This window comes from Chelonia mydas, chromosome 2 (assembly GCF_015237465.2).
Source record: "Chelonia mydas isolate rCheMyd1 chromosome 2, rCheMyd1.pri.v2, whole genome shotgun sequence".
NCBI classification, from domain to species: Eukaryota; Metazoa; Chordata; order Testudines; family Cheloniidae; genus Chelonia; species Chelonia mydas.
Genome location: NC_057850.1, coordinates 126,999,059 through 127,023,688, shown reverse-complemented (window position 1 = coordinate 127,023,688; position 24,630 = coordinate 126,999,059). Strand labels below are relative to the sequence as shown.

The 24,630-nt window shown below is 42.2% G+C and overlaps 1 long non-coding RNA gene across 1 annotated transcript; it reads left to right on the top strand.

The window, feature by feature from the left end:
• The first annotated feature begins 4,244 nt into the window (after positions 1-4,244).
• Positions 4,245-19,522, top strand: LOC122464575. Its single transcript, XR_006288748.1, has 3 exons — positions 4,245-4,255; positions 7,980-7,985; positions 19,245-19,522. It is a non-coding gene; the product is annotated as an uncharacterized LOC122464575 (long non-coding RNA).
• Positions 19,523-24,630: the final 5,108 nt, after the last annotated feature.

Sequence of the window (24,630 nt, the reverse complement as noted above, 5' to 3'; positions counted from 1 at the left end):
TACTACAGAAAATTCTTTCCCAGATGTCTGACTGGTGCATCTTGCTCACATGCTCAGGGTCTAACTGATTGCCATATTTGGGATTGGGAAGGAATTTTCCGCGAGGTCAGATTGGCAGGTTAGACTTGGGGAAGTGGGATTCATCCTCCTCTGCAGTCTGGGGCACAAGTCACTTGCTGGTTTGAACTAAAGCGGTGTAGAGCAAAATGACGTGAGAGGTCACACTAGTGGGATTGTTCCCACATGGGCAGGGGCATTCTGGTAGCTCTCAAAATGAAAAGGGTCTGAGACAGTTGGTAAGATGCCAAAAAGGTCCTTGGGGGAAAAATTTTGAGGACCACTGAACTAGAGTAAATGATGGATTCTCTGTAACTTGAAGTCTTTAAATCAAGATCTAAGGACTTCATTAACTCAGCCAGAGCTTATGGGCCTACTATAACAGTGGATGGGTGAGCTTCTGTGACCTGTGATGTGCAGGAGATGAAACTAGATGATCACGATGCTCCCTTCTGGCCTTAAAGTCTATGACATTTTACTGTGTTTGCATATTTACAAAATTTGACTGTTGAATGTATTGAGGACAAATAATAATTGAAAAGGACAGCATGTACATTTTGACCATTCAGAATAATAGCAAATGATATTGCAAAGAAATGGACTTCCATTGGGGGCTTATTTTATAACTATAAACTCACATAAAGATGTGGTGAGGAACAGTTAAATATGTTGTCACACTTGCTCCTCCACAAATCAATGCATAAATCACACTTACTCCTCTGCCAGGGCCTCATTCTCTTCCCAGTGAAATTAATGGCAAAGCTCCCAGTGGCTTCAAAGGTACAAAATCAGGCTTTGGAAGCCCTGCCCCACACTGGTCCTAACAACACATTCCCCCCTCCCCCTGCAACACACACACACACACTTTTTTTTTTTGGCTATTCTTCTGTGAGTAGTAGGTGGCAACAGTGCTTCCTGTTATTGTTCGCAGTCCTGTGCAGAGAAGCTAAATTAGACCTTGGTTACTAAAGCAACATGTTTTGTATAACATAGAACAGCCATGGCTGTTGATGTTTTCATGCTTGGCCATGTAAAAAGGCATATCTCCAAAAGATATGATTTTATTCACAAAATTCTGTAGAATTCTTAGCAGAAAAAGGTTTTTAAAAGTATCTTTCTGCCTGTGGATAAGTATTGCAGTTGCAGTAATGTCTGGTCCACACTGTCCATTGGTTTCTAAGGAACTTCTATAATAGTAAGTGCTGTTTCATTAAACTTTTTTTTAAACTTTCATCATAGGTGAAAACTTTTATCACTTTTGTTGCTCTTCTCTGGACTATCTCCAACTTATCCACATCTTTCCTAAAATGTGGTGCCCAAAACTGGACACTCCAGTACTCCAGCTGAGGCCACACCAGAACTGAGTAGAGTGAGACAGTTACCTCCCATGTCTTACAAATAACACTCCTGAATGATATTAGCCTTTCTAAAAACTGCATCACATTGCTGGCTAATATTCACTTTATGTTCCACTATAACCCTCAGATCCTTTCAGCAGTACCACTACCTAGCCAGTTATTCCCAATTTTATAGTTCTGAATTTGATTTTTCCTTCCTATGTGAAGTTTTTTGGACTTCATTGAATTCCAGCTCATTGATTTCAGACCAATTCCCCAATTTGTCAAGGTCATGTTAAATTCTAATCCTGTCCTCCAAATTGCTTGCAACCCCTCCCAGCTGAGTGTCATCTGCAAATTTTACAAGCATACTCTCCACTCCATAATTTAATTTATAACATTTCAGGGGTAATGTAATACCCACAGGCCTGCTGACACTCATAGAACCACAGCGGGCTGTGTTTAAATGAGTGAGGGCTATGTTCGTCCCTTTCCTTTTGCTCCTTTCTGAATGAAACTTGGCTTCAGTTCCTACCTCCTTATCTGGGTTCTCTCTTTCTATCCTTTTCACTTCTGTTTGAATGCAACTTGGCTATTTTGGTCACATTCATTCCTCCTAAGCTGCATTTAGATCTTTTCATTTACTCTCTCACTTTCAAAATGGTCTGCTAACCAATGGCAACTGGGGAGAACATTTACTAAGGCCTCTTTGAAACATGGGCTGCACTATTGCTCAAACTAGCTGATATTTCAGTCGCTGTATGAATTGTATCTTATGTGCACAGAACCTTCATGCAAAATTATTTGGAATCCAGTGTCAAATTCACTGTTTTTCCCTGGTGATGAGACATCTGCCCCACTCTGGGATTTAAGGGGGTTATAGAGCCCTTGGGATGCTGTGCAGGAGGAAGCCAATCAGAGAGCGGCTGCGATGAGCAGCCAGTCAGGGCCAGGCGGGCCCATATAAAAAGGGCTGCGGAGCAGAGCAGCTTCAGTCACTCCCTGGAGCTTGAGAGGGAGGAGGACTGGTTGCCTTGCAGACTGAAGGCAGCAAGCACCCTGGACAGAGCAGTAGTGCAGACAGAGACCCAGGGAGTTAAAAGCAGTTCCTGGCGAGCTGCAGGGATCTGCAGGCTGAAGCCCTGAGGCGAGGGCAAAGAGAGTGCTGGGACCACAGGGAAGTGGCCCAGGGAGATCTACAGAGTTGTTGGAGGGGACATAGAAAGTGGTGGACATCTACAGGGTCCCTGGGCCTGGAGACCCAGAGTAGTGGGTGGGCCTGGGTCTCTCCCCACCCCCTCACCACTGAACAAGTAGCCAGGCAATTGGCTGAGTTGCCACTGAAGAAAATGGCTGGACAGTGGACTGCAGTTCCCCTGGGAGGGAGTAGAACCAAGTGTAACACAGCTGGAGGGCTGTGTCCTGAAGCGGATGCAGTGGTCCATGGGGTGATATACGTCTTGGAGCAGAAGTGACCGTGGCAAGACATCACCAAAAGAGGGTGCATTGGTGAACGGAGCTAATCCCTAGGACAGCCAACAGGAGGCGCTGCGGTGGTGGGTGTACCCCATCACATCCCCCTTATGTGCTGCTTTACAAGGCGGCATTTACTTTGCTGGCTAAGCATTATGGGGCTTTATTACAGGTGGGGACTTGTTTCCTTATCTTCAGAAAAATAATGTGAACATAAGCTTCCCACCATTTTGTTAGTTTTGTCCATGCTCATGTGGAGAACCATGCATGAAATACTTTTTTCTGGCACTTAGTTAGTAGTAGCACTTCTTGTTGAGGTTTGTAGGCCTCTGCCAAGGACTGGTCAATATACTGAAGAGAATAAGAACAATATTGAATTACTTTAAAAAACAGCCTAATGACAGCTTTTGAATATGTTAAGGGCTGTTATAAAGAAGACACGATCAATTGTGCTCCCAGTTCTCTGAAGGTAGGAGAAGAAATAATGGACTTAATGTGCATCAAGGGAGATTTAGGTTAGATATTAGGAAAAACTTTTTAACTATAAGGATAGATAAGCACTGGAATAGGCTTTCACAAGGGAGGTTGTGAAATCCCCATCATTGGAAGTTTTAAAGAACAGGTTGAACAAACAACCGTCAAGGCTGGTCTAGGTTTACTTGGTCCTGCCTTAGCACAGGGGATGGGACTTGATGAACTCTCGTTGTTCCTTCCAGCCCTACAGTTCTATGATTTTCATATACATGTTTTAATTCATTTTAGCGCTAATAGAATATGCCAAAGGTGCAAGCCCAGAGACTGGAGTTCTCATTTTTTTCTAAAGAACAGCAATCTGGGTAATAGTTACATCAGCATCTGTAAACTAACCTGTCAGATACCTCAGCCCTGTTTTGGAGGGACTGCTTCCGATGATGAGAAGGTGATTAAGGCTCCATTACCTGCACAATACTTAAATCTCCTATAACGCTGACAATGGTGGTAGTTATTTTTCCTTGCGGACATCAGGTCACTAGGAACTGCAGTGAGACCAATCATACATTCTGCATAGCAACTGCAGCGCTTTCAGACAGTAATGATTTTCAGTCACCACTGACTTGGCTTGAATTTGAACTACTGACCGAAAGGGCAAAAGTGCTCTAGCCAATTATCAATCTCCTGAGCCATCCAGCCCCTTCTATTATCTTGATTTCTTTTACAAGATTAACGCTGTTACCACAATTTAATCAAATAAACTTTTGGGTCTGATATTTACTTCATCCCATATCTGCTTCCTATAAAAGATAAGACGGGACAAGAGGGCCTTAACGAAACAGCTACCACTAATACCTCTTAAGAAATTAAATGCTGACTGCTCAGGCTATATATGAAGCATTAAGACTGAGAATTCTGTCGATTCACTATATGGTGCTCTGTCTTCTTGAAGATGGCAAAACATTTTGCCCTAAGCTTTCAGAAGGGAACAGTAATTTGGGGTTGTTTCAATGATTGGGTGCCCAACATGGAACATCAAAAGGGAGTTGATTTTCAGTGAGTAGCTACTCACCACTTTCTAAAAACTAGGCCCTTTTAAAATGTACCTAGCTTGGCACCAGAATACTGACAGATCAAAATAATCACTATCTCTTTTTGAAAATTTAGCCCACCACATTACTATGGTACTCAACGTATATATAAAACTTCAGATACAGGTGAAGTTTCCTTCATCTGAGATGGGAAGTTGATTCTAGACTGGTTCACAAACACCTGATGGTAGTTTATTATGACATCGTCAGATCAAGATTACTATGGATTTCTCAGATAAGTCTGCATTCATCTCCATCCACTTTTATGCATATGCTAGAGGGGGGAGGAGAGGGCTCTTTTTTAAAATTCCACAACCAAAAGGAAGGATTCACTCTGAATACTAAGTGATCTTTCATAAGGGTGATTTATCTCTGGTCTGGAAATATTTTAGACTTTCATCTTTGGAATTGACTACATTGCACCAAGTGTAAGGTACATTAACAATAATAAAATAAATAACAGAACAGGATTGTCTACAAGGCTCCCCCGGCCTGGTCTTCACCCCCCACTCAATTTGAAGTTACAAAAGTTGAACTCTGTACTACACGTAACACGTTTTTCAGGAACAGCAAAAACAACAACTTTACAGTGAACATACTTTAGACGCATTCCTTTGTAAGATGGGTTCACTTTCCTTCTTGGCTAATGGCTATGAGAACGTGGTTTTATTTAAATGGGAAACCAAATTATTGAATTCTCCAATCCCTCACCTCTCCCTCCACAACTGTGCACACATACCACTGGGACACAGGTTTACCCCAGGTTAAGTAGGGGGTGGAAGATTTTTGTGAGAGGTGATTCTTCAAATCTGGTATGTTCCTGTTGCCAGTTTTCCTATCACTACATTTTATTAGTTTGAATTGAGATTGTTTGTCAATGAATCACAGAATAAAGCAGCATGTCAAAATAAGTAAACAGGTAACTTTAACAGAATTCCCATCAACCTCATTTATTGCAATAAGAAGAAAATACATAATACAACATACCAGAATCATCTGTTATGATTCCATACCCGAGCTGGCCATTACATCGGATTCTATACTCCAGCTTCCCTTATACAATGTATTCATGCTGAATTCATTTATTAGAAAAAGCCATTATCTATCATTTTCCAACAATCCAAAGAACTCCCCCAACACCCCCCCCCCCTCAAAAAAAAACCCAACCTCTGTTATAAGGACATTTAACAGCATTGAACATTGGGTTTGAAAATAGTACCGACTGAAACCTATTAACCAGTTTAATTCATAACTATAAAATGATTGAAGTGCTCGCTTCTTGGTAAGGATCCATTTGAAAATCGTGAGGGAGGGGAAGGAAATGTTGTGAACCTAGGCGCTACTGTGAAATCATAATTTGATTAACCTTTAGGTCTCATTTCTGCAAGAAAAATATTTATATGGATACCTTTAAATAAATCATTTTGCTTTTGCGTACAACTGGACAAGCTATTTGGTAAAAATATTAGAGTATTATCTTCTGTATCTCTCAGGCTTACTTCATAATTAATTGCTAACCAATAAAATGTAAACCTAGACACACACACAACTGTTTTAGCAGTTAGTAAATTAATCATTGCTTCAACTACATATTATACAGAGTATGTGACTAGACATGTGATATTTTCTCATGTATTGGATGATAAATGGTTTAAACTGAACAAAAAAGAATGCACATCCTATATGAATTTTCAGGCAATGATATTTGTGTTAAATTTGTGCAACTGTCAAGGTTTGAGAATTTTCATTATCCCGTAGTGATTGACAGAGAACTAGTATTGGCTCTTTTATTTCTGAAATATTTACACAGCTTTTTTTTCTTCTTCAAAAGTATTCAACAGCTTTTACTTCATATTAGTTTCAGGATTTAAATTTATTAGAGTACTTGTAGATCATCTCTTTTTTCATCTAAATGAAACACTGGATTTTTTTTCTTCAGAACATGGAACTCGCAATAATTCTGGTAAATTATATGTGAGCGTTGAGATTGCATGATTAAATCTTCATTAAATTCAAAATTATGGATCCCACAGCAATAAAATAAATAGAAAGTTCAAAGAGTTAAATTTACCCACTAAAGACTTCACTGTGTCAACATAAGGAATGTGGAATGGGCTCCAAAACTATGGTGGCAGGTCACAGTATAAAACTTTCAGATCATATATCCACTGAAAGTACATCAAGGGCTTTGAGATGTATTTGTTGAGACATGTACCCTATGTCTGGGAGAGACTACATGAGATAACATTCAAATAATACACTATTGGCTTGATTTTGTGAGGGCCCACCCATCCTGCTAGAATCAAAAGGAGCTGGAGGTGACAATCACCTTTAAAATTCAGACCATGTGTATTTAGTTGCATCTAATGAATTAAAGGTGTTTGTTGCAATAGATGAGATGTACATTTCTGGTTGTTCATGAGTGGGCTTGGATATCCACAGTTAGAATACACTGAAGTCAGTACAGAAAACAATGTATGAGGTATGCATATGATACAGTAGTCACCATGACAAGTCAGCATTTGCCATCCGATTTCTCACAACTCACAGCGATAACCTATTTTAAGTAGGATAACACTATCATATAACATCTACCACTGCAGAGCAGTGATAGCACAAACACTGACTCTTTAAAAATAACCATTCAATTTTCATTTGTTTATAACATTCTCAAGCATCTCCTTTGCAAACTTGGCAAAGATGGCATGAATTGTCTTCAGTGAGGAATGCAAGTTACATTATATTTGTGTTAGCTGAATGTAAACAAGTAGGAATATTTATTTTAAATGGTGAAAAATACTGGTTCAAAGTATTTGGTTAGTCTGTATATGACTGAATTTGATTCAATTTTTTTGCAAAACAAATCACAACCGAGCTAAGAACTGACAACATAATTTCTGCTGAAACATAACTATGGTGTTACAAATACTATTCTAAAAATATACAGCTTCCTTAGCTATCATTTTTCTAAGAATTGATATTAAGCTGCTACAAATGTTTGTTTTATAAGCATTCCCCTCCTAGTGCTATTTGCAGATGAAAATATTCAAATAGTTCCAGCTAGGAAGTAGGTTTTGGAACAAAAGCAATAAATGTTTTGGTAGCCTGGTTCCTGGAGCTACAGATCCTCTAGCAGAAAACAAGCGTGATCAGCTGACAGCTTTTAACCAAGTCTACTGGAATGCCCATTTGGGCTACCCATTGCTATGTTCTACAGTAAAAAAACAATATTTAGCTTCTGCTGACATAAAGCTGAACAGGGCATGGTATTTGAGGTTGTTTCCTGCCTAAATACATGTAAATCAAAGTGTAGTTAACGCTCTTATTCTACAATACAAGAACTGCAATTTCTTAGAAGAGCAGTCTTTGCATTGTTAGAGTGGCTCCTTCTTAAACAATGTAGTTAAGACTGTAGCGCACAACAGTTATTTTCAATCACAACAGAAAAGACAACTATACGGGCTTTACTGATTGTCCAAAGAATGTGAATTATAGTTTCAGAGATTCCATTGTTCTGCTCAGAAGTTTATGAAGTCATACATGTTTTAAGCAAAGGGTATCTCATGAGACCTTAATTTTGACAACTAACGTGCTGGAGTCAAAATAAAATAGTCACTACATGTCATTGTTTTAAAGAATTGAATTATTTTTCAAAATTCATAGCCTGAAATCACATACTCTCCTCTATAATCTACCTTCAATATTGAGTGCCAGTCACTCACTACCAAGATGTGAAAAATGCCACCTATGTTTATGTAGCACCAACAAGCTGTTACCTTATTGTCTACAAAGCACCTAAGTTACTATGAAGTAAAAATAACATAGCATGCAAATAAAATTTAAGACTATGATAGCTGTGTACTGTAAAAATAATTAGCATATATTTTTATATTAAAAATCACTACCATAGATTTGGAACAGTTTAACAATATCTGCTCTCAACCAATGCATATAATGTACAAAGGGCACTTTTCACACAGGACCTTCTTTTGGAAAGAGTGTGCATATCATTATGTAGTGGAGCTGTGCTCCTTGAAAAATAGTACAGAAGGATAGGTTAGAAAGTAGGCCCGGTATGGGGTGGCAACATTGTCATGAGGACCATAATTATGCAGATTCAGTGCCCAAAGGTTGATTCATAGGAGGGGTAGCCCCTAGGGACTGAAGTAGCTGCTGCAGACAGGACGGAGGGTTGCCCCAGCGGCATGACTGGATTGTATACTCTCAATCATCGCACAAAACCAGATTTTTCTCAACAATAGTGTCAGTGCTTGTGTGTGTGAGAGAGAAACTGCATCCTAAATTAAATTGCATGGCTGTGAAAATTGAGCATATAAGTGTTGTGATATTTTTATTTTTCATTTTCAGAAATGTACATGCAATTGTGAGAGACTTATCAGGTACTAGAATTGCCTATTCAAAGGGCCAGCTTTGAATCTACTTGGAAACTTCTAGCAAAAGTGCCAGACTTGTGAATGTGTGCAAGGGTGGTAAATGCACATGCATACCTGCCAACGGTTTCATTGTCACTTTTTAACTCTGACCTCTAAACAGAATTCATACATTGATTTCCGTTAAATAAAAGTTCTTCTCAGATGGACTTTCAAGAAGGTAATCTCTTTTGTGTAAATAAGAATGAGGGGTGAAATTCAGATATGGCCACAGCTAAACAGAGCTCCAGAAAATAGTCTTTTGAGATGGAAATATGTGCTGGTGGGGGCACAGTAGCCATGAAGTCCTTCTACACTAACTACTCCAGCCCCCTACAAGGTATCTTATAGGTACTGAATATGGACTGACTATAATAGCTTTATAATTGTGGAACCAATGGCTACAATCTTGGCCCTCCTTCTTTCACTCTCTTGCACAAAGCCCAACCCTGCTATGAACATTAGGTACTCAGCTCCCCTTGCCTGCCTGCCCTCCTCCAACAAACCAGCAGTGATTATAGGGCCTTCCAAGGCCCTTCCTATATGAGGTAAAGTTCACCCTCTACCTCACCCTCTACCTTTTTAGCAGTTACACACTTTGTCAGCATCAAGAAATCGAACGTAGGGTGGATATCACTTTGTCAGAAACCAATCCCATCCCTTCCGATATGGGCAATGGAATGCCACTTATTGAGAACTTTTTTTGGAAGAAAGGCACTGGCTGAAGGCAGGTTTGTGGGGCTGCAGTTAGGGAAGGAAACACTAGAAGGTGCTGAAGCCTCACAAAATCTTCCTTTTCCTGGGGACTGCACAGGAGGTAATGGGCTGGAGCATCTGCATCCCTGTCCAATGGGGGAGGCCCTGCCGGAGTCCCAAGACTGTGAACAGGGAGGGAAGGCTTTGGGGAGGGGAGCTGCAGCTCAGATCCCAGGGCTTTCCACAAGCAGTAGGGGCTCTGGGGGCCCATGGAGCTGCACAGTACTTCCCCCTGCTGCTGCCCTGCCCAGTCCCCTCCCAGATCCCCTCGTGCAGCCCTGCAGGTTCCACTCCTTGCTGCAGGCCCCCTCCCCATGAAAAGCCCCAGCATCCTGGCTGCAGCACCCCTTCCCATTGCTGCCCTCCCCACAGACAGGTTTTCAGAGCTGCAGCCTGGTATGTCCCAGCACTTCCTTCCCTGGCTGCAGCCCCATAAACCTGTCTTCCACGTGCTAGCAGCTGCCGAACAATGGCAGATTTTAGCCATCAACCAAGGGATAGCTAATAAGCAGAATCTACAGCATATCATTCGTCACTGTGGAAAAGTTTTTCAATCCTCCCTTTATTTAAAAAATAGAACCTGAAGGTCTTGAACACAGGCTGACATTATTTATATTCAGAGGGAAATAACTATAACCAACCAGGAATTATTGTTCAACCATATGAATGCTTTGCTTAGGATGTTAGAGATTTTTTTTTCATTATTTCAACTATGAAAGATCTCACGACCAGCTTGTGAGTTTATCATTTTTATCCCTGTAGTTCACAGGGCCTTATTTATCATCTTTGTTGCTTATGCATAATACATATTCACATGAAACTGACTAACATGATCAAAAGGACTAGGAAAATTTATGTATGTTTACCCCCAAAAAACAATGTCCTTTCCCCAAGTAGTGAGATTAACTGACCCTCTAATGCATTTTCAGTCTTTGGGCATAGAACTCAGACCTTTTTATCCCTCACTCAGTGACACTGCTGAAGAGCTTGCCGGAAGTGAAAGTTTTGTCCTGTTAATCAAATGCATTCTTATGACAAAACGATGAATAACTGTCAATATGCTCACTGCACAGCATGAAAACTTTGATTGACGTAGCTAACAAAAAAGGTTAGGTTAACGTAGATCAGATATGTGGACCGTACTTGGAGAAAAAATATGGGGAAAGCAGAAATAAATGTTCTGTTCTGCAGCATGGTAAAACCCATAGATCCTACAATGAGATTGTGTCAGCAGGGAGCAACTAGGGTGTGGACAATTTAACCTTCTATAACTGAAATTGAAATAACTACGCACATAGATTGATTACTAATTTACTGAAGAAAACACCATCCAACTACAAACAGCATCAGAAGAGCCTAGCAGGCCAATTTGGGAGTGTTTTATGAAGGGATGAATGGACGATAGGGTGCATGCCTTCAGATGTCTTTAAAAATGTATATGTCAATCCAAGATTCTGTTCCTGCTCTTAGAGAGTGGGGCCTGAGTGCAGAAAGGGAAGACAAGTTATTTGTCATTTTCAGCTGGGATCTACCCAAACATAGGCACCAACTCTGTGGGTTCACTAGAGCTGGAGCACACATGGGGGGGAAAAAATTAGCAGGTGCTTAGTACCTACCAGCAGTCAAGCTCTCCCCCTCCCCCTTCCCCTTCCCCTCAGCACCTCCTGGCCCCCAGCAGTCTCACTGATCTCTCCTCTCCCATCCTCCCAGCGACTTCTGCCTGCTGAGGATCAGCTGTTCTGAAGCATGCAGGAGGCCCTGGGAGGGAAGGGGAGGAGCGGGGATGGGGCATGCTCGGGGGAGGGGGTGGGAAGAGACAGGACGGGAAGAAGCAGGGTGGGGCCTTGGGGGAAAGGGTGGAGTGGGAGGAGGGCTGGGGGTGGAGCGGGGGTAGGGCGAGGCAGGGCAGGGATGGGGGTAGGGCCTGGGGCGGGGGGTGTGTGGAGTCGAGCATCCCCCAGATAGAAAGGAAGTCAGTGCCTATATACCGAAATATTGATGACAAAGCATTATTGAGCTTGAGCCTCTAGTTTTCTCTAACTATACTGTTGGTGCTGTGTGTGGACATCCAGGCTGCACCACAGGTTTCTCTTGGGTGTGATGGCTTGAGACAGAAGGGTAGTAGTGCTCTCTCCCATGATTTACGGGATATGAAGTTGACTTCAGGGATAAATACGTGAGTCACTCAAAAAGCCCTTTGTCAGCATGAAAATACTCTATGGACAGAGCTTCTAAATCCAATGTTTGTCTGCTTACTGGGATTTTTATTTATGTGTATGTGTGTGTATATGCAGGAATACTTCAGAGAAACTCCTACAATTTTCCTCTGGTATATTATGATGTTTCCAAGAGCTACTTTGCTTTGGGAAAAATCATTAAAAAAAATTTCAATGTTAAAATATCAGTGCTTATTTTAAACTGTTTTCTATTTAAATTCACTGTTGTAGGAAAGCATGGGGAAGAATCAGACAACAGGGCAGATCAGACAATAGTTCTTTAATGACAGACAGATTCAAAAAGTAAAAACTTTTTAAGTGTTAACCCCACAAATTGTCAACATGTTAAAATATACCAAGTAAGTATCCATAAATCAAACTCACTCAAGCAGCATTTTTCTTACTTTGTCTATCTATAAGTTTTGATTTTTAAAGATGGATTTTTGTTTTCTGTGTGTCCAGTGAAATTAATGTTTACCAACACTGACTGATCAAAATCCAGTCCGATTTATATGTCTTTTCTTCCAGGAATACAGCCACTTTTACCTGCATTGGTGGCCAGAATCCTGCCTGAGAAATGCAAACCAAGTAAAGGGTAATATGAAAAGAAATAATACTGCTAGGGATAACTACCAAAGGCTTGCTCTCAGTCTGACATGTTTTACCTTTCCAGGAAGGAAACTCATCAGCGACCATTCCAATGCCAGGATTACTGATGTGGATCAATGCCACGGCAGCCCCTAGCGTTGCTGAAGCTTCCTTGCAGCTCCTTAGAGATTATTTCACACACCTCTGTCAGTTAGTTTATGGATATAATTCCACAAACTTTGAATTACAAATCCAAACTCCTTATCAGGGCAACAATTTGGGATATAAAGGCCTAATCTTGATCTTGAGGGGAAGTCTCTCATTTTGTTGCTTCTGGGTGGGATTTTCAAAAGTGTCTAAATGATTTAAGAACACAAGTATCAGTGATTTACAGTCTCTTGAAAATTCCGCCCTGTATCATATTTATTGTATTTAATAAAAGGTTCATCCAGTTTAAGGCTGATTGCTTCAATGGTTCTCCTTAGTCTCAAAGTATCCCTAAGGGAACAATCTTTCCTTCCAATAATTCTGCTGAGGACAGCAGTAGACTTCTCTTGCCTGTTCTTCTTGTAATTTAGACAATGCTTTGGATCTAAATCCTAGAACACTCTTGGTCAGAATCTTAATGATAAATCCGACACACTCTAAAAATAGACAGCCTTTCTTTCATACTGTGTTTTTTTTCATGCTGTGCAACAGCTAAAGCTATAGCTATGTGAAAAATAAATCTCCCTGACACCAAACAACCCAAGAAACCTATGTTCTTTCACAGGTCTGAAATCCGACAGCAATACTCACCAATAGAAAATATTTGTTGTCTGCACATTAATCCTTACCATATTAAAACTGGTGTTCCACAAATCCATAGCAAACATATAAAGAAAAGGCCATTCCAGATCAGCTTGTGTATTATTATGTGTTGGTCTAATAGCATGATATCATTTTTATCTACCCAGACCACACAGTTGTCACAGGAAGACGGGTGAATTGATTCCTCTTGGCATTTTTGTGACATTCAAATTTAAGAGACGTATAATGCCTGATATTTCATCTGCTAGAGGACTATACTGCATTGGTAAGGAGCTAAACCTGAGGCTCTAAAAATGTTAGAGATAGAAAAGATCTATGCTTCTCTTCAAATACCTCCTTCACTTTGGGGAACTTATCAGGGAATACCCCATTAACATCCGATGAAGTGAGCTGTAGCTCACGAAAGCTTATGCTCAAATAAATTGGTTAGTCGCTAAGGTGCCACAAGTACTCCTTTTCTTTTTGCGAATACAGACTAACACGGCTGTTACTCTGAAACCAGACATGAACTGTCCCCTATCGGTATGGCTTACCAGGAGGAGGCTGGGAAAACATTTATGCTAGTTGAAGTCTCTGAAGTTGCACTCATGGAAACACTGGTGTCCCAGAAGTGAGAATCAGGCCCTCAAGGTTTTTATGACTAAGGTTTTGCATTCATAAATGTTGAGAATTGTGTGTACTCAACTGCAGTTTTAATGTTGCGTGATTCTTCAAAGCTACTGTCTGATTCTACATGCACAGCTCTGAGGCTGTGAAAAGCCTAGGTGTAGTTTTAGAATTTGATTTGGGAAGCTTGAGTCTCTCTTCCCTCACTCAAGTTTTTAATTCACTCCAATTCTGTATTATTCAGGTATCTCACATCTCTGAGATGGAATACATACTGCTAGCTTCCTTTCAGTTAAGGGTATATGTAAATTAAGCTCCAGTTTAGGAGATGCAAATAGAAATTTTAACTACAAAAAGGGGCTCCAATGGATTGGCCAAGGAGCAGCGCAGCAACTGGCTTCATTTGAATTATTTATAAATTACCACTTCCATCCTACAGAGATTCATTTCCCTCTTTAAATTTTAAAGTATATGTCTAAAAAAGACAAATGGTACCCAGTGTTCTGTTTTACCCCAAAGTCCATTCAGATATAGGATGTAGCTACCAGAAAAAAAAAAACACACCTTAATTTTTATTTTGACAATTGAGTATTAAATATTTCAGCTTTAAATTCCCCTGTTTCTTAGATCCCCAGATTAGAGAGACAACACAAACCAATTCAATTACACTACAGACTATGATGTCAAGCCCCATTATCTGCAATGGTGTAATTCATGTACCTTAAAATGAGCTGGATGTGGCCCTTATCTATAAAAAAAAAAAAAAAGAAACCAAACTAAAAAGCAAAGACCACAACCACAAGCCAACTCAGGACATTTCTTTACCACCCTCAGATCAATTATTTCATGCAGAAGAACCTCCAGCAGAGAGCTGGAGCATAGGAACAGATACACACAATAACCTGAAAGCATCTGAATTAGGGCTGTGGATTGGAATTTCCTTTTGCTTATTCTGGTTTTTAGAAGTAAAAGACAAATGCATGAGACAAATAAGATGTGCTGGCAAACTGCCAAAGCCATGTACCAGCTGCACTGCCAGGTGGGACATTATGTTGTTTGACAGAAACTGTCACTCAAGTGCCTAACACCATTGTTTGCTTGCAGCAGGAGATGTGATTTTTGAAGTGTTAGTGGGTAAGTTTACAGCAATTAATCCTTGTGTCAGGCAAGGCTTTAGTTACAAGCCTTGTTAGTAGCTGCTAAAAATACTTACCTGAGTACCACAAAAAAGAAAAAAAGACACCCTTGGATTTCTGAAAGGTGATGCTTGATAATGCACTTTTCTGCTCCATTACTAAAATTCTCTGTCTGGCAAAAGCCAACTAATTCTTGAGATCCATACTGAGACGTGTATAAAGTATGTCTATAAAAGAGTATTAAACAGATGTGCATAATAAACTAGTTATCCTGAAAACAGTGACTGCTCTGATTGTATGTTTACCTGAGATGCAGCACATCCATAGAATAGAATTTACTTCACAAAACTTAAAGTGGGCTTTTGCTTAATCATTTACCACTTTACTAGCTGAGCCAACACCCACATGAGTCTGAGTAGGCATATTTTAGACAGGCATACGTGTTTGTGAAAAAGAGTGCTTCTTTAAAGGGTTATTTGATGGGGCAGATCTTAAACTGGCTTCTTAGTTTTAATGGGTGTCATAGAAGAGAATGAGAAAGCATAAAATTAGTCACTTTGCTTTTGTCTCTGGCAAGGTTTCTGATTTCAGTTCATTACTAATAAAATAAAGATCATCTGCCAATTTACCTTTTCTTGTTCTGTTAAAAATTCTGCTATGCAGTTTTCAAGGCAAACCTGAATTATTTTAAGAGGTGTTTTGCTACAATTGAGTGGTCTTTTGCTGTTTGGGGTCGAGGGGTGGGGGTGTTTTCAAATAAAGCAACACTGTTAAAGATCAGAAGCTCACACTGTAGGTCTTTGTTTCTCATCACCTGGATGTATCTTCCTCATTTAAAGGATTTTGCTGCCTCCGAACAGTATTGATTCATTCCCTGGAAAGGATTACTACAATGTTTTAATGTATAAGGCTTCATATTTTAAAAGAAAAAGAAATGGATTCTAGCACTAATGGTACAGAGGTAGATAGATGAGACAAATACATATACAGATAGTGCTTAGGATGGGTGTGCAAGTCTTTGTCCACTAAAAACTCATCATTTGTAGTTCAGCTGGCAAGTTTAAAAAAAAGAAACCACACTGGAATCTCATTGGTATTCAAAAGGAAATCATTACTACTAGAATGTTACAGGAACTATAGTAGATACAGGCCAAGAGAGTAAATTAAAAACACTATGATAGCATTCTTCGCATTTTACAAGCCAAGGAACATGATCAATTGCTGAGCTGACATCATAATATGAAACTTGAGATTGGGTTCTGTTTTGGCTATACATTTTTATAAGCCTGATACGTCAATGAAACTGAGCAGCTCTTAAACTCTAGCAACTGGAAGGGGGCAGACAGCACAAATTACACACATAGTTTAGTCCCAGAGGACTTCTAGTTTTAAAGAGAGCCTATTAAGATTTCCAGCATTAGAAGGAATTCCTCTGAAGCAGTTTAATGGATATTTTTATGACAGTTCTTCCAACAGTTTCTTCCACTGATTTTTCCCTTGGATGGATAGGGTGCTTTAAAATTCCATCAGCCTTCTTCCCTTGCAATAGTTGATATTTGAATGACTTCTCAATTCACCTCTTACAATGAGGAATATGGTGGCACAGTAACAGCTAGTACAGGATATTATGCAGTGGGATATAAAGAGAACTTTAAAACCAAGAAGATCTGGATTTTACGATGCAAATACAACACATATCATAGAGTGACATACCTATTTAAAGGAGAGGGAAGTACTTTTTTTTTCATTTAAATGAATCTTATCTGTTTCTGAGGACTAGTGAACTTGACCTGCATGATCTCACTAACAGTGAGAATATTTTTTCATATACTACATTTTTTGTTAGCAATTATTTGAAACATTACTGTCTTAGATAGTCACAACGTTGCATAGTGAAAGGTGCAAAGTTTCGCTATTACTACTTGAAAAGATAAGCTACACAGGAGCTGCAGATAAATATCCAATTCCACATATGTGTATAATTCATGTGTATCAGACTACATTGTACCATTAATAAGAAATGTATAGGACTAAAAGTCAAACCAATCTTGCATTATTTAGAGGCCAGGTATGGTAGCCTTTAGGACAGTGCAAAACCCATGTTCTCCCATGCTGGTGTATGATGGGAAATATTATGATTGTCAAGTACATATTCTGACAGACAGACAATATCTTGCTGTATCCTGGACAAGGCTAATTGGAATTAAGATAATATTTATTGAACAAGGCTGGCCTTACCATTAGGTGAACTGAGGCGGGTGAATACAGATGCCAGACTGTGGAGGGGCACAGGGTGTAGAAAATTGTGTCTGCTGCTGGTGCATATGTATTCACTCTGCTCCAGATGCAGAGATGGAGTGCTGTGCTGGAGGAAGGAGAGCACAAGAGGCATAACAGGCAGGCACGAGAAAAGGTGAGAGGGAATAACAGAGAGCTGCAGGGAGAGAGAGGATGGCGAGCCTCTTATGTACCTCTCTAGCACCCCCAGGAGCCTGGACGGATTAACACCAGCTCCTCAGGGAGCTTCCTGTTTCCTGCTGCTTCCCTGAACCCACTTGAGGAGAACAGGCAGTCAACTGACGTAGTAGGAGCCAGGTAGGCTCTTAAGACGCTGATATCTTCCCTCACTCAGGCCCTGCTACCAGGCTGCTTATTTGTCCCCTTCAACTGAGTGTTGAGAGCCGCTATAGCTGGCACAGAACAGCAGTCATGAGTGAAAAAAGAAAACTCCCCTCTGGGGCAGCATTCAGAAAAAGAAAGAAAGCAAAGGAAGCTTTTTTATCTAAGCAGGAAGGAGCTCTCCTGAGATACATAGACACAAATGCTCACGGTGAGCCTTCCGGCCCCAGTGAGGACGTGAGTGGTGAGGAGATGCCTGATCTTCCAGTTAGTCAGCGTGCAGGTGACCTGACAGCTACTGCAGCATCCATATCTCCTTCTCAAATGGATGTAACCATGCACATTCCTGAAGAAAAGTGTAGATCAAAGAAGAGTGTGGTGGAGGGGCAAGAAACAGCTGCTGCTGAGTTTAGTTCCTGATGATCCAGGACTGTGGACCCACTTGAGCAGTAGCCTGAGGGACTTCCTTGTACTGCATGGGCCACAGCAAGTGAAAAACTTCATGGTCTCCAAAGACAATAAAAATAAAAGTTTCCATCCAACACATTATTGGTGTGAAATCCCCAATGGTGACAAAGTGAGAGGCCAGACTTATGTACTCATCTTCCAGTCTAATATTCCAGCCACATTGGGTTCTACAGGAACAAAGGGCTGGAAAAATCTGGCTAGAAATCTGGCATGCCATGAGAAGGCAGCAAATCACCAGAGAGCATTCCAAAGGTGGAAATAGCTTGAGATGAAACCAAGGTTTAAGGCCACCATAGATGATCAGCGCAAGAGAAGATTGCATCAGAGTCTGTTTACTGGTAAATACTCTGAAAAGGCTCATTGCCTTTGTGAGAATGCTTGCTACCCAAAACCTAGCACTGTGTGGCACTTCAGATCAGCTGTATGTGCCAAACAATGGAAACTTCCTTAAAATTGTGGTACTGATGGCTGAGTTTGATGCTGTACTCCAGGAGCATCTAAGAAGAGTCACCACCTAAGAAATGTACACACACCACTACCTTGGAAAAACAATTCAAAATGAGATCATACAGTTACTGGCAACAAAAGTCAAACAGAAGATTGTGGCAGATCTGAAGTCAGCAAGATGTTATTCTGGACTGCACACCTCACATCAGCCATGAAGACCAAATGACTTTAATGGTGCATTTTGTAACAACAACAGAACCTAGTGAAAATGTCCCTGCAATGGTGACTGTCAGAGAGCATTTTCTAGAATGTATTGACACTGATGATACTACAGGAGCTGGTATGACAAATGTGCTTCTTAAAAAGCTGGAAGATATGGGAATTGTGATAGCTGACATGAGAGGTCAGGGCTATGATAATGGCACCAACATGAGAGGAAAGAACAGAGCAGTGCAGACACGGATCCGAGAGTTAAACCCTCGAGCTTTTTTTGTCTCGTGCAGTTCTCATTCATTGAACTTGGTGGTCAGTGATGCAGCATCAGCTTCTAGTGAGGCTGCTGAATTTTTTAATGTAATTCAGAGCATCTATGTATTTTTCTCTGCATCAACTCATCGATGGCAAATTTTGAAGCAACATCTGGGAACATCCTCTCTGACACTGAAACTACTGAGTGCCACACGATGGGAAAGTTGAGTGGAGGCGATAAAGCCTATCAAACATCAAATTGGGAAGATAGATGATGCTGTTGGGGACACTGGGCACTACACTAGGTAACTCAGGAGGGTGGAAAACCACGAGTGTCGAGGAAGCCCTCCTGCTCTAGGCCCGGATAAACCAAGGCCCCTTTGCTCCTTGAACCCTCTGTGATCCGGCATAACACTGAAGAAGCTAGCACATAAACAGACAGGTTTGCACACAGCTCGCCAGCCAAGGCCAGCTTTGGCCTAAAAAACAAATAAATAAGGCAAAAATGTTTAGCAAAAACCAGTAACAAATAAAACCAAATAAGGCAAGGCTCAGGCAATGGCACTAAGAAAAAACACAACTGGCTGCTTTAGCTGATTGGCTACAGTATTGTATGGGGCAACAGGTAATTGGTTGCATAAGCTTATGTAATAAAATAGGCAAAAGTATAAAATGTATACTGAAATTTGCTGCGCTGCAACAGGATTTGAGACACCTCAGTCTCCCTGCACCCTATTTGGAGCTCCAAATAAATCTCTCTGCTTCTCCACTCCGTTGTGGTCATTGGCGCGACGCACACCGGGCAACGAACCCAGCTGTTGCTTGCCTCGGGCACTCTGTGCCAGCAACAGTTCTTGGCGTCCCTGGGTGGGCTCGAGGCTGCTTTTTAGCCTTGCCCAGATCCCTCCTGGAGACCGATGGATTGCGGCGACAACCAACGCCTAGCGCGCACCGGTGAGTTCATCGGGAGGCCTCGGAGGAGACTTGATTTGCTCAACCCTGGAGGGCACAACGGTGGAAGGCGCCCCTATATTGGAGAAGCAACTGCAGGTGACGGTGAGGAACCGGTCCTGTGGAAAAGGTAGGAACAGTCCAGTGGTCTGGACTTTCTCTGTTAAGACCAGAGTCGTCCGGGAATATGGGACAGGGACAGAGTACAACAGGCAGGGCACAGTGCACGCCCCTAGAATGCATTCTAGCAAACTGGAAAGCGTTTAAATCGAATCCAATAACTAAAAGCAAATTGAAAAGATTTTGTACAGTAGACTGGCCTCAATATCAGCTAAAGGACCAGGAACGGTGGCCACCAGGAAAGTCAATCAATTATAATACAGTCCTCCAATTAGTTTTTTGTCAGCGAACAGGTAAATGGAATAAACATATGTCTGCACAAGCATTTATAGCTTTAAAAAATAAAACGGACATTCTACAAAGCTGTAATTTGACTCCAGTAGGACCGGTAGTAGCTAATGTTAGCCCCCAGGACCCCCCCCCCCCCCAATGTTGTAATGGCAGATTTGGTGTCCCCTTCGGCCCCCACACTCCCACGTTATAAGGGTAGGATGCCTCGGGTTACAGAGATTGCCCCCTCAGTGGGACTCTATCCTTTAATTACCGAGACTGTTGTAGCTCGCCCAGGGGCAGATGGACGACAGACCACCACCATGCAAGTTTACACCCATGTGCCATTCAATCCAATAGACTTAGCAGCTTTTAAAACATAGGCTGGGGAATTCTCCACGAACCCAAGCTGGTTTATTTCAGTCTTTAAGGGGTGCCTCAGTAGTCACAAGCCAGATTGGGACGACTGTAATATCCTCCTGAGAACCCTGTTGTCTGAGGTGAAGCGGAATCAGGTTACAGCTAAGTCAAAAAGAAAGGCATGGCAAAAACATGAAAGGAAGCTATCTGTCAAGTCCCTACCCCAAGCACTCGTAAACGGCTCAGGGCTTTTCTGGGTATGGTGGGCTTTTGCAGGATCTGGATCCCAGAGTTTGGACTATGGGCTAAACCGTTATATAACTGTGTCAAGGAAACGGATCACGACCCCTTTCACTGGTCCCCAGAAGCCGACAGGGCATTTAAAATCCTAAAAAAAAAGCTAATAAAAGCTCCAGCCCTGGGTCTGCCGGATCTCTCTAAGCCATTTCAATTGTATATACATGAACAAAAAGGGGTGGCCCTGGGAGTGCTAACCCAGTTGTTGGGGACCTGGAAACGTCCCGTGGCTTATTTTTCCAAGCAACTGGATCAGGTTGCAAAGGGTTGGCCGGCATGTTTACGGGCGGTCGCAGTTACTGCCCTAGTGCTTAAGAAAGCCAAGAAGCTAACATTAAAAAAAGTTATGCAAATCTGTACTCCCCATGTGGTCCGAGCCCTGCTAGACACCAAGGGTGGGCTCTGGCTCATCCAGGCTCGGATTGCTCGGTATCAGGCTAAACTGTTAGAGAACCCCGAGGTCACCCTGCAGTCTTGCCCCTCCCTTAACCCAGCCACCCTCTTGCCAAAAACAGAGGAACAGGAACACAACTGTTTAAAGATCACAGATGCCCGGTACTCCAGTCGCCAGGACTTAAGGGATCAGCCGCTCCCAAATGCAAATTATGAGTGGTACACTAATGGTAGCAGCATTGTCATGAAGGGGCAAAGGAGGGCGGGTTATCCTGTCGTGACCCTCCATGATACCGTAGAGACCAAGAGGTTTCCCACCGGGACCTCTGCCCAGCTGGCTGAGCTAGTAGCCCTGACCCGTGCGCTCAAACTGTCAAAGGGAAAGCGGGTCAACATTTTCACCATTCAAAGTGAATTGGGGTGCTGCATGCTCATGCTGGCCTATAAAAGCAAAGGGGAATGCTAACAGCCCAAGGCTCCCCAGTCAAGTACGGGCCCCAAATTCTCCGGCTCCTGGAAGCCGTACAACTCCCTTCAGAAGTAGCTGTGATGCACTGTAAAGCCCATCAAAGAAAAAATCAAGACGTGGCCGGGGCAATGCCAGGGCGGACAGAGAAGCCAAGCATGCCGCCACCTTGACTCCACCAGAAGCTGAGGATGCCCACATGCATACCCGCAGCCCATCAGTGGGGGAACTTCCCACCCCTCAGTACTCTAAAAAAAAAAAAAAGGAAACTAGCTGACAAACTCAAAAGAAAAAAAGAGGAATGGCTTCGTTCTCCAAAAGGGAAGATCCTCCTACCGAAGGGCCTGATCCAGCCAGTACTGCAGCAGCTACACCAAACCACTCACGCCGGCAGAGAGGCCCTTATCCAGCTAATGGGAAAATACTTCTTGACTTCAGGACTCCAACCCCTGGCTACCCAGATACAAGCTGACTGTTTAGTCTGCCAAAAAAATAACCCTCGGCCAGAACATGCAGTAACACCAGCTACCCTGGAACCCACTCCAGGCCCCGGACTAGTGTGGCAAATAGATTTCACTGAGTTTCCCCGAACTCAAGGGTTCAGGTATCTCCTCGTCTTGGTGGACCAATTCAGCGGATGGCCTGAAGCCTTCCCATGCCATAATTGCACTGCCAAAACAGTGGCCCTCAAGTTCGTTAAGGAAATTATTCCCCGCTTCGGACTCCCCCAATAAATAGAATCTGACAGTGGAACGCACTTCACATCAAAAATCATTCAAAACATCTCAGACGCCTTACAGATCCCTTGGAAACGCCATACGCCCTGGAGACCCCAGGCCAGTGGTGTAGTGAAACGCACCAATCAAACCCTTAAGCGCCATCTCTCAAAAGTGTGCCAAGAAGTCTCCCTGCAATGGCCCGATGCTTTACCCCTTGTCCTGCTCCGCGTCCGTGCTCTCCCAAAGGGTAAATTAGGGCTTAGTCCCTTTAAAATTATGTTTAAAAGGGCATGGCCTATAAATGGAACACCAGTTCTGGCAAAAAAGTAAAAAATGGAGTAGGTTTTTTTGTATCAGTACATGTGCTCTCTGTCTGCTGTTCTCTCTTCTTTCCACAAGTATACCAAAGACTTCCAGCCTCTTCCATTGGATACCCCTGTCCACTCTCTGCAGCCAGGTGACTCCGTGCTTGTTCGTACGTGGAAGGACGAGCCTCTCCAAGAGAAGTGGAAGGGACCCCACACCATCCTGCTGATTTCCCACATGGCGGCAAAAATCAAGGGACACAAAAACTGGATCCATTACTCTCGCCTGAAGGCAGTGCCGACTCCTCCACCAGCGGAACAGTGGACCATCCAGCCCATCACCACATCACCCTCCGACAATCTTGGACTCAAATTATTGTTTAAAAAAACATAAGCACAAAAAAGGGCGGGGCTACAAAGGCATATACACCATGAGGTCCCTCATAGTGGGTTCTCTGCCTGGTATTCCCCATCTCTCTCTCTCTAAAAAAAAATAAATAAAAACCGTTAATTTAAAAGTAAATACCTATAAGGCACTCAAAATCGCCTTTGCCCGGGAATTTAATCTTTCCAACTGCTGGATATGTTCCCAGATCCCCTACCATGCAGCCAGCTTCCCTTGGAGGGCAACCCCCCACAACTGGTCAAACCTCTGTAACAGGTAAATAAAAGCAAACGCCACTCCTTCGGGTCATGGCCCACCTTCCATCGGGCCAGCCCTGACACCAGCAGTCCCTGTATGCCACCCCCAAACCCATTAGCAAAAAAAAAAAAATAGATTCGGTATAATCCTCCTCCCAGGATATGGGGTAAGTAGATTGGCCAAGCTGTATCGCCAGCTCTCTGTATTTCTCACCAAGTTCAACAATAATACCTTGGCCATAAAAAGGAGCCTCAACACGGAACTTTATCAACTCCGGTTGCTGTCCCTGCAAAACTGCCAAACCGTAGATTACCTTTTGGTTGCACAGGGCAGAGTGTGTGCCCTAATTAGAAATAAATGCTGTACATATGTCCCCAAAAATTCACAGAATATTAGCAAGCACATCCTGTCAGCCGAACAGGTACTTGACCAATAAAAAGCCCAGGAAAGAGAGCCCACTATCTTTGCCTCACTCTGGAGATGACTGCCCGACCTGGGGGGAGGCATTGTTCGTCTCCTGGTCACAGGTGCCATGTTGTGTATTATCATTCTCCTCTTGCTTGCCTGTTGTAAAGCACTCATATACAAAATATGTGCCTCCCGCTCCACAGAAACCCCATTATATCCTCTTGTTGAAAATTCTAACTCCTCAGCGCTGAATCACTTATTGTCCAAAAAATATTAAAAAACTCAGTTGCAAGCTTGTTAAATAGTCTCAGAGGAAAAAGTTGTTGGGGACACTGGACACTACACTAGGTAACTCAGGAGGGTGGAAGACCATGAGTGTCGAGGAAGCCCTCCTGCTCTAGGCCTGGATAAACCAAGGCCCCTTTGCTCCTTGAACCCTATGTGATCCGGCATAATACTGAAGAAGCTAGCACACAAACAGACAGGTTTGCACACGGCTCGCCAGCCAAGGCCAGCTTCAGCCTAAAAAACAAATAAATAAGGCAAAAATGTTTAGCAAAAACCAGTAACAAATAAAACCAAAGAAGGCAAGGCTCGGGCAATACTACTTAAAAAAAACACAACTGGCTGCTTTAGCTAATTGGCTATGGTATTGTACGAGGCAACAGGTAATTGGTTGCATAAGCTTATATAATAAAATAAGCAAAAATATAAAATGTATACTA